This window comes from Perissodus microlepis, chromosome 7 (assembly GCF_051167445.1).
Source record: "Perissodus microlepis isolate ML-2025 ecotype Zambia chromosome 7, ASM5116744v1, whole genome shotgun sequence".
NCBI lineage: Eukaryota > Metazoa > Chordata > Actinopteri > Cichliformes > Cichlidae > Perissodus > Perissodus microlepis.
The window spans coordinates 29074996-29090074 of NC_140467.1; positions in this window are offsets into that span (position 1 = coordinate 29074996).

Sequence of the window (15079 nt, forward strand, 5' to 3'; positions counted from 1 at the left end):
ACAGACTGTAGTTTCACAGTACAATGAATGGTTGTTTGGCCCACACAAGACTACATCTTTATCACTTGGAAAGTTGCAGGTTTTACTTGCTGAGTTCTAAAACCTTGAAATTTATTTGTATTTTTGCAGTTTGAGTAAACTGAGTTTGAGTTGATCTCCTCCTCTGAAATAAGGACTGTGGTTAGCATAACACTCGTTAGAAAAGACCCCACTCATGAATTCTGAAGCTTTTACGTGTCACAAAGAAGGCTAATATGAGACCTTTAATATCACAGAAGCTGCATGCAAACCATCACAATGACACAAGAACTTAAAGCCCCACCTTACTTTTGAAGACCTACACCTACCAAAGCACTTAGGTGTATGAACCAACTGCTATTGAGTGTTCCTACATCCCAGCTTAAAAGCAGAGGGGAGCCTTTTCAGTGGTGGCTCCTAAACTTTAGAGCAACCTACCTTTCACGTGAGAGCTGCTTGGTCCCTCTATCATTTTAAAACACTTTTAAAAACCTATTTATTCTTGCTTACTTTAGCAAGTTCTAGTCGAGCAGGGCACGCTGGCATTTATTATGCAAACACATTCTTATTTACTTTCTGGTTTGTTTGTTTTTTTATGTTAGTGTATATTTATTGTTGATTTAGTGACTGTTATGTATAGTGTGTTGCTGCTTTTCCCCAGGTTCAGGCACAACAGGAGGGAACTACAGTATGAGGAAAGACAGCAATTCGAGGTTAGTCTTGAGGTAAGAAGAAAATGAAGACAGGCTTGGATAGCACCATACAAATCTGACAGGGAGTGATGGAATGTCATGGTCCTTAAACCCCAGCAGGTGATGAGGAGATGCAGATCAGGTGTGAAACCTGCCACACCCTGCTACGATGAGACCCTGCTACTTTTCACAACTTTGTTTTCACTCCAATCTAATGGTAGCTGCGAGCTTAAATATTTTTAGCAAACTCCAAACTAACAGACACCATGTATAAAATGTCACTGGTGTGGGTGGTTTGTTAACACAGGTCTCCAGAAAAGTTAGGCATTAATTTAGCAGTTAAAGTTGGATGTTATGCCAACATCTGTCTTCATTTGCACCGTCACTGTAATGCTCATTTTTAAATGCATCATACAAACTTCAGATCTGACTCTGGATTAACTACACCTTTTCTACTGCTCGTGAACAAATCTCATGTAGATATACATGGATATCATGTAGAAAGGGTCAAGGTGACTTTAAATTTAATTAATTTTTATTTATACACTGCCAAATCACAACAACAGCCTCAAGCTGCTTTATGTTGTAAGTTAGACCCTAGAAGAACACAACAGAGAAAACACCAACATTCATATGATCCCCTACGAGCAAGCGCTCTGGCGACAGTGGGAAGAATAAACCTTCAGCAGAACCAGGCTCAGAACCATCTGATGTGACCAGCTGGTGGGAGAGGAGGAAGACAGGACAAAAGACATGCAGTGGAAGAGAGCAATACATTTATAATAATTAATGATTAAATGCAGACATAAATGACTTGGCTGGGACAATTACAGAAACTGCTGATTTGGTGGGATTTTCCCATATTACCATCTCTAGGGTTTACAGAGAATGGCATTAAAAAGGGGAAATAGTGAGCACTGAGCAGCATTTCTCTGCCACACTACTTTGAGCAGATAGAAAGGAAACAGAAAGAAACATGAGTATTATTTATAACCAATATTTGTTGAAGATGATGGGCTACCTTAGCAGGTGCCATTCAGTTCACACAAGCTCACCAAAACTGAAATAAACAAGGCCTGGTCTCATATGACTCAACTTCTGCTGCAACAGTCTTGGATTACCAGGTCAGAATTTGGTGTAAACAACACGAAAGTATGGATCCATCCTGCCTTGGATCAACAGCTCAGGCTGCTGGAGGTGTAATGTGTGGGGGATATTTTCTGGTACACTTTGGGCCCTTTAGTACCAGTTGAGCATCATGTAAACACCAGAGCCTAGCTGAGTATTGTTGCTAACCACATCCATCCCTTTATGACCACAGTTTACCCATCTTCTAATCGCTGTTTCCAGGATATTGCAGCATGTCACAAAGCTGACATGCTGCAATATCCTGGAAACAGCGATTAGAAGCAGCATGTCACAAAGCTGAAACCATCTGAAGCTGATTTCTTGAATATGACAATGAAGTGTCAGTGGAAGGGGAGCTGTGCGGCAACTGTATGATGCTACCATCTGTGGCGTGTTTCCAGCATGTTGTTGAATCTGTGCCAAAAGCACAGCACCATGTTACCTAATGAAGTATCAGGTGTATGTATTTTCAAAGCATAAAGGTACAGATGTATGTTTGTGATAGTTCATGAATTTTTAAATAGAATAGCTAATGGAGAAGTCCTGTCAACCTCTGCTGCTCTGAATGTATAGACTTGGACCGATTACCACCGTCTCAAACCTTTACCCATCCTCCTGCTTACATTCATGTGCAATTCAACATCGTCACAGACATAGCTTGACTTCATCATAGTTTACATAAGTGAGAATGTGGTCAGTCTGGAAAACAGAGACTAATGCATATTTGAGTACCGATTCTAATGCAAGAAAAACAAGTACTGCACCCAGCTCTGCTGTGAGATCTTTATATGGACACAAACACAGGTCTATGTGGGAGATATCACGGAATTAAACGAAAGTAAAATGCCATCCTAAGTATATATTAGCATAGTATAAATTTTTCAGTCCCAGCCACAGGCCTGGAGTAACAGGAGTCCAAATAATGAATGGATGCCTACGTCTACATCAAGCCAGCCAGCTTTTAATCAAATGGTTTTTTGTGTAAAACTGTTACATCAGAGCATTTCCTAATTCAGGATTTTATTTACTCAGTCTGCTCCAGATTGCACCAGTTCCTCATCCAGCACCATCACTGGTGGTCCATCTTCAGCGCTGAAGTGGTTATTGTTTGCTTGTTAATTCTGCGTATTTCTTATGAGGATGTCTTTGTTAAAACCACAGGAGAACAGCATAGTTGGATGATTATTCCCTCTCGAGTTTTCTCTTTGGCCCAGTGATTTTAGAATGAGGAATTTCAGCTATGCATGTTTCTCTGTTTAAGCAGTGTTGTTATGTCTGTCAGCGAGGAAACAGATTTCTTTTTCTATTTGAAACTGAACATAAAAAAAAGAAACCCAGTCCACTTCCCGGATTCCAACAAAGAAAACTGTGTGATGATAGCATTTGACTTTGCAGTCAAAAACAGGAAAAAATAGGACCGTCTTTAAAGTGTTTTTAAACTCAATCTCAAACACAGTGCACACAAACTCCAATATTAATTCATATAAGGTGCTATGAAGTTTTTTTGATTTGTGGTTTCAGAAATACTTGTTTGCTTGGTTGATGTGGCTCATGAACTTAAATGTTTTCTTTTGGAAAAGTGCAGTAATATCAGCACTTATTTGGAACCGTCTTTCTTCCACACGATTAATTGTTCATAGTCAGCAGGATGATTTTCAAGACATGGTCAACTTGTCCAGAACTGACTCTCTTCCAGCTCTGCAGCTCTCTCTCTCTCTTATTCCCGAACTGCCTCGCTGTGCTGTTTGCTGCTGGGAAAGTAGCAGAGTAGCAGACAGTGGATTTAACAGAACTTGTATTTTTCTTCCTACCACCAACCAAAAGAAAAAAAGAGAAGATACTCCCAGCCAACTAAAAAACTGTCATATCACAATGACATTTCATATGTGCTTTTTGTTTGCGATAAGTTGTACTCAAACATTGTGATTTTGGTTTTAGAGGTACTTTCTTCTCTTCTTTTGCTGGCTCAGCCTTTCCCATAAAGCTTTGTTCTTGTTGTGATTGGTGGTTATCCTGGTAGTGGACCAAACTCTAATATCCTGATATCTGTGGGTTGTTAGACATTATTCTTGTACTGCATTTATATTAATATTTACTTAGAGATGTATATATTATATATATTTAAATACGTTGTGCACCACGCCAATAAGATGAATCCTCATTTGTGTATAAACTGAGAATAAACGTAATTCTGATTCTAGCTACATCTCCCCTCTGCTAGATGGGCAAAACTGAGAGCTCAGTAAGCTAATCAGGTGACACTGAGTTTTGTAGGATGTTGTCACAGCATTGTGTGTTTACCCTGTGCTGTGTATCTCAGTTTGCAGTAGTGCAGATAGTATTTGGCTTTGCGAAAGCTCTTGTTGCATAGTGTGGTGCCTTGAAGGTCTTTGAGAAGGGTTTGGTGGGCAGTGCAGGCCTGTAGTTGAGCTATCATACGGTGTTTGCATATATTTACTCAGGGTTCGTACTTGGCCTTGCACTGCAAGACTCTTGTGGTGTTGCATGGGTTTAGCTGCTAAGCTTACAAGGTGTCTAAAGTTAGCATGGGTCACCACCACTGAGCTACTAGATGAGTTTCCTTTCCACCAGCTCTGGTTTATGTGGCTCTGTTGGTGACTGACTTCATTCCCTGCTGTGTGCTCTGTCTGTTGCTGGCAGCGTTGCAGATTGGGATTTTATCTGAGCTTGTTTTTCTTCCTTTTTATTTTTAATCAGATACTCAACAGAAAAGGGAAGGTATTCCTAACACTCCCTAACGGTTATGCTAGAAACTGTCATGTCACAGTAAGGCCAAGCCCTCTTTGGCTAGGACAGCAAACAATAGCTTCAGTACTTTGATGTCAGCAAAAACACTTGCATAGAGATAGAATTTCTGGAGTCATCCTTTGTGCAATCATTGGTGCAATCTTTTGTGTGCTAATCACTCAAAAGTATTTTTAAAACAACCACAGACTGAAGTGAAAGTCAAATGTGAACGGAAGCAAAACTGTCTCTAAAGATAATTTAATCATTTTATGGTAATAATAAGAGATACGTTATCCCGCAATTAGGACCTTCTTTTATTTCTTTTTCCACATTTTGATTGAAAAAAATGCAACAGTAATCCTCTGTGGGGGAAAAAGGATTGGTGAGTTAGGAAAATCCCTCTGACACTGTGATGAATAATAATGAATGTGAGGGGAAGAAATACAAAAGTTTCCTGGACATACTCTACCACCACCACCATCTCCACCCTCCAAACTTAGACTCTGGTCTTTTTAAATAGGAACAGCTGCAGCAACATCAGGAATTGTGATGATAATGCATTATTCCTGTCAAGGGAGGTTGCTGCCATTGGCGAGAGACACTGCAGTATATTGTACTGATTTGTTTGTTAGTGTTCAGATTATGATGAGGTAATACAGACATGACTGGCAGTACCCAAGGCTTTCCAGACAGTGCAGTGAATGGTCTATCTGCTTATGGCTGAGAAACCTCAAACAAGCCTTGTAATTTTTGCACGTCCTCCCCTCAGTGTTTTATCAGATATATAACCCAATATTCACCTGCACTATATTAAGAGAATTATAGGAAGCCCCAACAGCTCCACACGAGTGAGTTTTGTTTAAAAATGCACACCTGCTTGTTTCTAAGTCACGGTTACAGAGAGACCATATTTATCTCCCTGATGTGCAATATTACCAAGTGCAATTTCTCATTTAGCGTAATATTCTGTTATAACTTCTTCTATTCTGTTGTTTTTTTCTTAATTTTTGCTGCTCTTAACTTTGTACTGTCTACTTTCTGCCATGACCAAACAAATTTTCCACATGTGGGACTAATAAAGCTTTATCTTTTCTTATCTTTAACGTCTCCTGAACAGCGTCATCCACGGGAACACATGCTGTGGGATTAATCTTTTTTTTTTTTTTTTATGGCATGAATTGTAAACAAAAAATGTGTTTGTAGAGGCTCTTGACGTAGAAGCTTTTAGTGATTTGCATTTCTAGAAATTCAGTTTTTCTTTGCCTTGTCCCATAGGACTTTTTTAGATGTCCCTTTTTAAACACGTGTTATCACTTGGATCTAAATATAATTGAGTTTTTTTCATAATAAGAATAAGAAATTCTTTTACTGCTTTTAACTTACTTTGGCAGAAACAAAATGAACACCCTATTCCTCTGTGGAAGAAAAGAGCAGAATCACTGTGACAACATCAGAGGGAAATCCCTCAGACATCGTGATGAATAATAATGACTGTGAGGAGAAGAGATGCGGGAAAAGCTTTGAAGAGAAGTGAAAAATATGGTTTCAAATACAGCTTACTAAAGCAGTTTAACTAAATTAAGCTGGTTATCAGATTGTCATGTAGTCACAATGTTTAATCGACACTGCTGGCTGATTTCTGGCATGGCAGGGTGTATGTCAACCAGATGTGGGCCAGTACTGGCAATAATGGCACTATTTATGTTCTTGTTTTCCTATTTTAGTTAGAACACCCAAATGCCATGTTGCAATACTATACTGCTATAGTAGCCAACGTTTCAAATGCAGGTTTGACAGGTTTGTGAGTGTACACTTTATCCAAAACCTAGTCTACTCATGTTTACCACCAGGTGGCTGTAGCTCAGGAGGTAGAGCAGGTCACTTACTGATTGGACAGTTAGTGGCTCGATCCCTCGCTCCTCCAGTCTGTGTGTCAAGATTGTGAATGTGTATGAATGTAGTTAGGAAGCACTCAGTGTAAAGAAAGTGGGTGGATGTGGCATGTTGTATAGAGCACTTTGAGTAGGGATGGGTATCGAAAATCGATTCTTGTTGAGAACCGGTTCCCACTGTTTCAATTCCTTGGAATTGTTTGCCATTTTTGCAAACTATTCCCTTATCGACTCCAGTCGCCCCGAATGACGTCACCACGTTGTGGAGCGTCATTTACCTGGCAGGAAACATGGCGGCTCAAACGCTCAAAAGTTTGGTTATACTTTACGAGAACGGAAGACAACAGGGCAACTTGCAAAGTAGATATTTCATTTAAGGGAGGAAAGATTATGAATATGCAAAAGCATTTGCTCACAAAACACACGATAACCTTAAATGAATATCGTGTTTTTAATTCCGCTCCGGACTCGTGAATCTCAACCCAGCAGCAGCGGTAACGTTTGCACGTCCTCTCCCGTTAAAGTGGCAGGTAAATAATCAACTAACAGTGCATATTATGTTAGCGCGATCTGCCTTATTACAAAACCTGCCATTACTGTGCGCTGCATTTAGGTGACCATGATGAGAGAGACAGACAGAGTCTGGCTGGCTCAGATGCTGGCAGTTCTCGCTGCAGTCTACCGGTAGCGTCTCCTTTCAGGCCAGGATAGACGAATGTTACCGAGCAGTGACTAAGTTTGTGGTCAAAGGCTTGCACCCATATGCCACAGCAGATGCCCCGATTTTCAGTAAGTGAATGTGTTTAATTGTAGGCAGGGACATTACTGGATATTCTTGTGTAATTGCTACAGAATAATTTATGTTATACTTTGTTATTGCTACAGAAGAATATTAATTTTATTATTTTACATTTACAATTTTTTTCCCCGGGGGCCCTGTGACACCCCATTGAAGAGCCGTAGGCTGTGGATCTCTTAAGATCTCACTGTTGGGTTTGTAAGGCCATGTTACTCCTAAATTTCTATCTTGTTCAAAGAGAAGATATAAAACAAAGTTCTAAGCTAATCGACCTTAGTGTTCTCCTTTTTTAAAAAAAAAAAAAGAATCAATAAGAGAATCGGTAAAGAATCGAATCGTTAAACAGAATCGAAAATGGAATCGGAATCGTGAAAATCTTATCAATACCCATCCCTAACTTTGAGTAATCTGGGAGAGTAGAAAAGCGCTATATAAGAATCAGTCCATTTACTGTCTGAACAGAGTTTCATCATGTTACTTTGTACTATTATGTTCCAGCACATGTTGTTATTACATGGCTTGATTAAAGTACACATTAGGCTGACATCTGGGGCCAGAGCTGAAACTGTTCTGGGCCAGCACAGGGCCAGCAGTGTGTCTGCAACTGGAACATGTGCTGGCCCATGTGTGGGCCACATCTGGCAAACCAGATCTGGGCAACCAAAGGGCCGTCATTCTTTGCGGTATGTGGGCCATGTGTAAGCACATTGTGTGGGCCAGATCTGGGCCATACCAATTTTGCTATGTGGGTTACAGAGCACCTAGACGTGACTGCAGTTGTAATTCTGTATAAATAATACTGAATTGAGCATTAGTTTGCATCCCTGGGTGTTTGGTACACGGGGGCAACTACTGAGAACAGGGGTGCCTCCAGAATTTTTTCATAAATCGTGAGGGACAGACAAATGTCACAACACGAGTGACAAAAATTGTAAAGGCAGGAATAAATAACTCAATAAACAACTCATTGTAGGGCACGTGTCTCTCGGTTGCGCTCTCGTTTATTAAAATTACTGCCAACATAGCACCCACTGCCCTCTGGTTGGTGCCTCAGGTTGCACACCTCCATACTCACTAACAGCTTTTTCCCCTGGGCCATTCTGACTGTTAACAAACACTATACCCCCACACCCCACCCCTGTCCACCACCTCACCAATCTGAGCCATGGTCTGAGTAACCCTCATCACTCAGGCCACTCACACACGTACTCTGCACTCAGACCAAGTCCTTTTGCACCACTTCCAAGCATTTTGCTCTCCAATGTGTGCCTTTCTCTTGATTGTATACTTCTCCTGTTGTTTATTTATTCCTGCTGTCTTACTTTTTATATTTTATTCCATGCACAGTTGGCGTGGAGCGCCCTTAATTTATTTGTACATTTACAATGACATTAAAGAGCTATTCTGTTCTGAACATGAATGCTGACCAGTCCACTCTCAAATACACTGGTTGAAAGGTATTTTTGTCTTGAAGTTTGACTCAAACCTGTCTGCTTTTCTACATATGATTTAAATTATTTTTAAATATGTTGCTAATAACAAAACTTGTTGTTTAGTTACGTTTAGGCAATGAAAACTGCTGGCTTAAAAATATTACAGAAAATATCACAACATTTATTGAGACCTACTCTTTTTTTACAAACAAAGAAAAAAAACAAATGACATCCGAGACACTTTAATAAATACTTTTAGCTTGGTTTACTCTCGCCTAGGTCATCAAAAATGAAGACAAGGCTTCATTAAAACACAGTGAGACAGCTCTCAGTCACTGAGAGGAACTTTTATTGTTTTTAAACAGGCATGTGAACTTATGTACTGATGTATATAAAGTACATGAAACTAGACCATAACACTCCCCACTAACCCTCAGTTACAGAACAGAGGTGTTGTGATCGAATCCTAAATTTTAATAAAATGAAAGAAAATGAATCAATAACTGATAGGAAATAATTTTTATTATGCAAATTTAGGAGGGTTTTATCTGAAAACATGCCAAGCTTAATAAAAATGTTTTTATAAGGAGAAAGCTACAGTAGAGAGAGAGCGAGAGAGCGAGAGATAGAGATGAACTTTTCAAAACCAAAAGAGAAAGGAAGGGAGCACATGACCAAGAGGAATGACAACTGACTCAGTTGTACGGGCAACAAAGGTGGGAGGACAAAAATGAAACAAAGGAAGTGAAACTTCATGTGAGACACAGGCAACAGTAATTGCCAATATTAAACAGGAAGACAAACACAAGTGAAAGCAGAGAGGCTAACAGAAATGAGACCAGAATGGAAAACAAAATTGATACTAAACTGAATACTACCCAACAGATGTACAGGAAAACTACAAATAATACAAACAATGCTATATTATATTATATATCCATACAAATCATTGCGATTGATCCAGTAGGGTTTTTTTTTTAAGAGGCTGACATTTTTTCCAAACTAATGTTATTTTGGAAGTAAATTTTTATACTGAGTAATACACAAACTGTTTTTTGATTTCTAGTTCATTAGGATAGTTTTCTTAGCGATGCGCAGGGCAGTAGGTATGCGATTATTTGCATTCATATCTAATTCACTTATGTGAGGTTGTGCTACAGCTACACCTTAAACCTGTGGGTGGGTCCACCTCTGCTAAGACCACTAAACCACACAGCATGCCTATAGTTCTCAATAGCGTTGCTTGTGCATCTTATTAAACCCCGTGGATTAAGAATATGCTGTCACTAAAGTTTATATGTATGTGAAGGCAGACGAGGGAGCAAAACTCAAACACCAATGATCCTCACAACTCTTCAAAGAAACTCAAATGACATCAGTCCTCTTTGTTTTATCGTGTCGTTTTCTTTATTGTATTTCCATGTGTTGGGTTGCCATTATGCTCTGTTTTTGCAAAAAACTAAAATTAGTAAATAAATGAAAGCGATAATAAAGATATTTAATTGCCTGCAATTATTTTTTCAAAGTAGAAAGACCTGTTATGTATTCAAAACGGCACAGGGGATTTAGGAGTGGGATCTCACCGCTGCTAAGAGTTTTATTCACATCACATCATGCAGTTGACAGTTTACAGCTATGACAGCACAGCCTCCTTTAAAGTCATGAACAAAAAATAAATCAAGTTGCATAATCTCACTGTCATTGTGTTGCAAGGGCGTAGATTTGGCATGGACGGAAGGGACATGTCCCCACCAATATCCAGCGATTATTGAATTGTCCCCACCAATAATTTGATTTCGTCGAGTAAAGAAAAACAAACCCGATAGAAAGAAAAAAACGATCTGTCAACGTCTCATTCACCCAGCGGTGCAGAAAGAGTTAAATTACGTTCTCTACTGGAGTCCTAGTCATGTGACAAATATAGCCAATGTGATTGGCTGTGCTTTTCAGGGAGCTCTGTTTAGTTTTAGCAGCGGCAAGCCTGCGCTGCGAGGAGAGGAGGACGGCAGCAAAAAGGAAGAACCTGGATATAAGAAAGTATTTTTCAAAGAAACCTGTAAGTCACTTAAAGTCAAGTAAACTCATAAAATGTGTCCGTCATAATAACGTTACAGGCAATGTTCCCTCTAAGCTGCGCGCGTGCGCAATTGCGCACTGCTGGCACGGTCTCTGCGCACAGAAAATCTGGTTGCGCACAAAAAAAAAAATCTAACCTGAATTGAAATTAAAATTAAAACTTTAACAATTCTGTTTTGCAGTGTTAGTCAGTAAGTGACTGGCTGCTCCCGTATGGGATTAGAACAATGCCACCTTATCCCATAGTCCAGCCAATCACGCAATTCACATTCGTATGTACGCAGCTAATCAACGTGGTTGACAAGCTATGACAGCGTCCTTATGTGCCGACACCGGTGTTTTAGCTAGCAAAGCAGCTGATGAAGAGTGAAGCCATGTTAATGACAACGTGTACAACCATTGGATATGTGAGCAGGACAGACGGAACAATTGACGGAAAAGTGTGGACTTTATACCAGTTTTTAAATTGTGTTGATAGGCCACGTAAAACCAGAGTTATGATAAAAATATCTGCAATCTTTGTTTGTTTTTTCCTGAATACTATCGTTGTTTATATTTACTGCGGGAAGAAACGGTAAAAACAGCGTTTTATAAGGAAAACCTCGAAAGCACTCTCCGCCTGTGAGCAAAAACAAAACCCCCACCCTTTCCTATTGGTCGAAAAATGTACCATGTCGACCAATCAAAAAATGATATGGCAACATGGCATTTAATTGTTTAGGAAGGGGGAAAGTTTTAGGAGTGACGGCGGTGTTTTGGGATGTGACAGATTTGCAACGTTTAGCGCAAATCTTGTGTAGTTAGTGTGTAGTGTAGTCAATAGTTTTGTTGTGTGTCAGAACAATGAGTCGACTGCTGAATGTTACAGGTGTTACAGGAGTGATACATCTCCTGTTGTCAGGCCTGCAGGTATCAGGCTGTTGTTCTCCTTTATCTCATAGTGGACAGAAATTATTTTTTGGAGGGGCACAAATAATTTGTGTGGCATCAAATTTGATGCAGAACAGCTGATTGTTCTGTAAATAGTTTGAAATGTTTATTTTAAAAAAACCTTGGCTGTATTTTTAGGTAAACAGCTGCAAAAAACTTTGTTGTTTGCAAAACTCAGTTAGTTTTTTGAAGAAGTAACTATATAATTAATTACCCAACATTGGTCTTTATATACTGTATTTTGCAGACAGAGAGTTACAGGGCTCTCTCCCAGACCACAGACTCATACTCATAATACAAGTCAGAGCTTTATAAAAAAAAAAGAAAGAAAAGAAACAAAGTTGTGTTTTCAAAATTGGAGTTCAAGTTATTTTTACTTCCAATAGTGTTAACATCCTACACAGGTCATGAACAAGATTTTTTTTACATTTTCATTGTAAGTGGGCTAAAGCAGTTAATTAAAAGTAGTCTAACATAAATGTAAAGGCTGTAATTTGATTATTTTAATAAACTATGTGACTTGGATGGATTCGATGCCGGCGTGACCACAGTGCACACGTCTGCTGTTGCTCACAGTGGTCCAAGGGATCGCTCAGGGAGTTTGTGTGTTTGCTCAGTCACATGAAAAATTTGAGGGAACATTGGTCACAGGTGACTGACTGATGATTTGGTGCTATAGATTACCTAGTATTTATTATCATGACAATTGTTAGGCTGCTGATGTAAATTGATTCATTAGTGTATATTTGACAAAGAATCTGAATTGACATGTCTCACTTTTTATATGGCACGAATCAATGTGTTATTTTATCAGGTGGTAATATGTCCTAGTGCAGTCAGAGGGGAAGAGCCAGGGCCAAAGGTGAGGCACATCAAGCACATAATAATAATTTTAATCTGAGGATAAAACGCATGTACTGAGGATGAAAGAAGCTTCAGTGCTCTCAGAAGACTAAAAACATGGCTAAGGTCAACAATGACTCAAGTGAGATTAAACAATGCTGCTGTATGCCATGTCCACCAGGAGAAACTGGACAGTATAGATGTAAAACCAATATGCCAGCAGTTTATCTCTGTTAATGAGAGGAGCAGGCATGTGTTTGGCTTCTTCACATAGTGGACATTGAGTTGTTGTGTAGGGCACCAGTAGTCCATGTCTGTTGCTGTAACAGTAGTTCATGTTTAGATTAAAAAATCCCAGCTCACTGAGTTGATCGGGGCAATAGTGCCCAAAATGTTGCATTATTTTGCTGAGAGATCTTTTACTTTGTGGTAATCTTAGATGAGTAGTTTTATGGGCAAAAACCACCAGGTCATTCAGTGTTCCCTTAGTACTAATGTATAAGAGATGTTGGTGTATTATAACTGAAGTAATGTTGTTAAGTCCTTAAAGTCATATTCTTTTATTGTCATGACTCTATTTTTATTTTTGTATGATACCTGATTTATATGGAATATGGCTGAAGAAAACTAAAGCCTAAAATACTTAGGTAATTTAACATTATATAATTCGCATATAAAACTATGAATTGTAATTTTAAATGGTTTAAAAGCATGTAGAATAGCATATGTAGGGTAGTATATTTCTCCTTTTTTTTTTTAAATCAAGAAGCAAAGACAAAAAGGGGGGAAAAAGAAACAGGGTAGGGTTCGATGGTTGAATCATCCGTCCCCACCAATGCCAAAACCAAATCTACGCCCTTGGTGTGTTGAGATTAGCACACTAGTCGCTCATTTAAAGTCCGCTGAGCACGGTGGCCTTTAAATGAGACATCAAATCATCTGCCTGAGGATGCGATACTGATGTGAAAAAGAACAATGGAACCTTTTTTGAAAATGACGCAGCGTCCAAATCACCCAATATGTAGACATCAGCTAACTGCACATATTGTGCAAACAGCTGATGTCATACAAAATCATCTACATACTGAACAAAAAGGGGAGGAAATAATGAGTTCCTGAAACTGCTGATGGTGCTTTTGTTTGCATAGACGTGATTAATAATGAATCACCAAAAAATTGCACATATTGTGCTGATTTCATAGTAATCAGTGCAATATGTTCTGATTTCAAAATGTATGTGCAATCAGCTGATGTTGTACAAAATTGTACATTAACCTAACCGGGCCTTTTTTTCTTTGTACATATGACAATAAACGCTTTGAACCTTTGAAAATTGTACGAAAAGGTGAGAAAAAAAAAAGAGTTCCTGAAGTTGCTGATGGCGCATTTGTTGGCTTGACATAATTAGTAGGTCCATTTTAATTTGATATGCTCAGGCATGTAAACTGTATTATTGTTAGTGAATTAATGTTAGCTATGAGATTTTAAAATTGCACTGCTGAACCCAAAATAGTTTCAGAGACTATGACAAAAAACAAACAAAAAAACAAAAACAAAACAAAACCCCACAGAACCAATTACAATCTCTGTAATCCAGAAAGTGAGACTTTTAAGCGCAAGTGTAAAGGTATCATAAAGAGCTACACTTGCATACAGACCAAAATAAGAATAAAAAAACAACAACAACAAAGAAAAACAAAAAAAGGTTTATTGAAATGCTGATAAGCCAAATTCCAGAGCCAAACAAAAAAAAAGGCAAAAACACAAACCACAAAAACTGTAAGCATAGGAGATGAAAGAAGAAAGGAAGTAAAAGCGAACATAACACACGAGAAAACAAATGGTCAAACTACAACAGGAAGTCAAATAATACTAAAACATGACAACATCCAAACCTGAAATACTGAACATAAAAACAATAAAAGGGGAACACAGAAATCAGAGGACATGACAACAAAGCCAACCAGCCTAACATGGATCACAACACGAGTGCAATCAAACTGTGTCATCACACACAGAAAGGTTTAAATCAATAAAAATCGGTATAGCGGCAGCCATTACATGCTGCTCGTGTGTCTGTTCTGGAGAAACCTTACCGTTGTAACAGCCTGGTGCCGGCGACTACTGATCTCTGCACATGTATGTACGGACCGAGTAGAGCCGTGGAGACCTGGCCAGTGTGGTCTTATTTTGCTGACGGCGAATAAAGGTCTGTTTGATTCAACTGACTGGCTTTGAGTTATCCGGCTAACCTCCACACCTCATGCCCGCTGGACCTGCTAGCCGCTCCTTCCTCGCCAGACTGCTGTTACAACAGTTTGTCAGACAGCATCACATAGACTAAACAGGAATTTTGCAAGGACAGCTTCTGATTCTGGATTTTTCTATTTTTCCTTTCAAAAACAGAAAGAAACTTCCATTGTATCATTCCACACATGCAGAAAAAACTGACGTAGTCTCCAAGTCTGGTAAGTGAAGGCAAAGACTGGTAGAGTCCTCCAGCTAGAGAAACACTCCTAG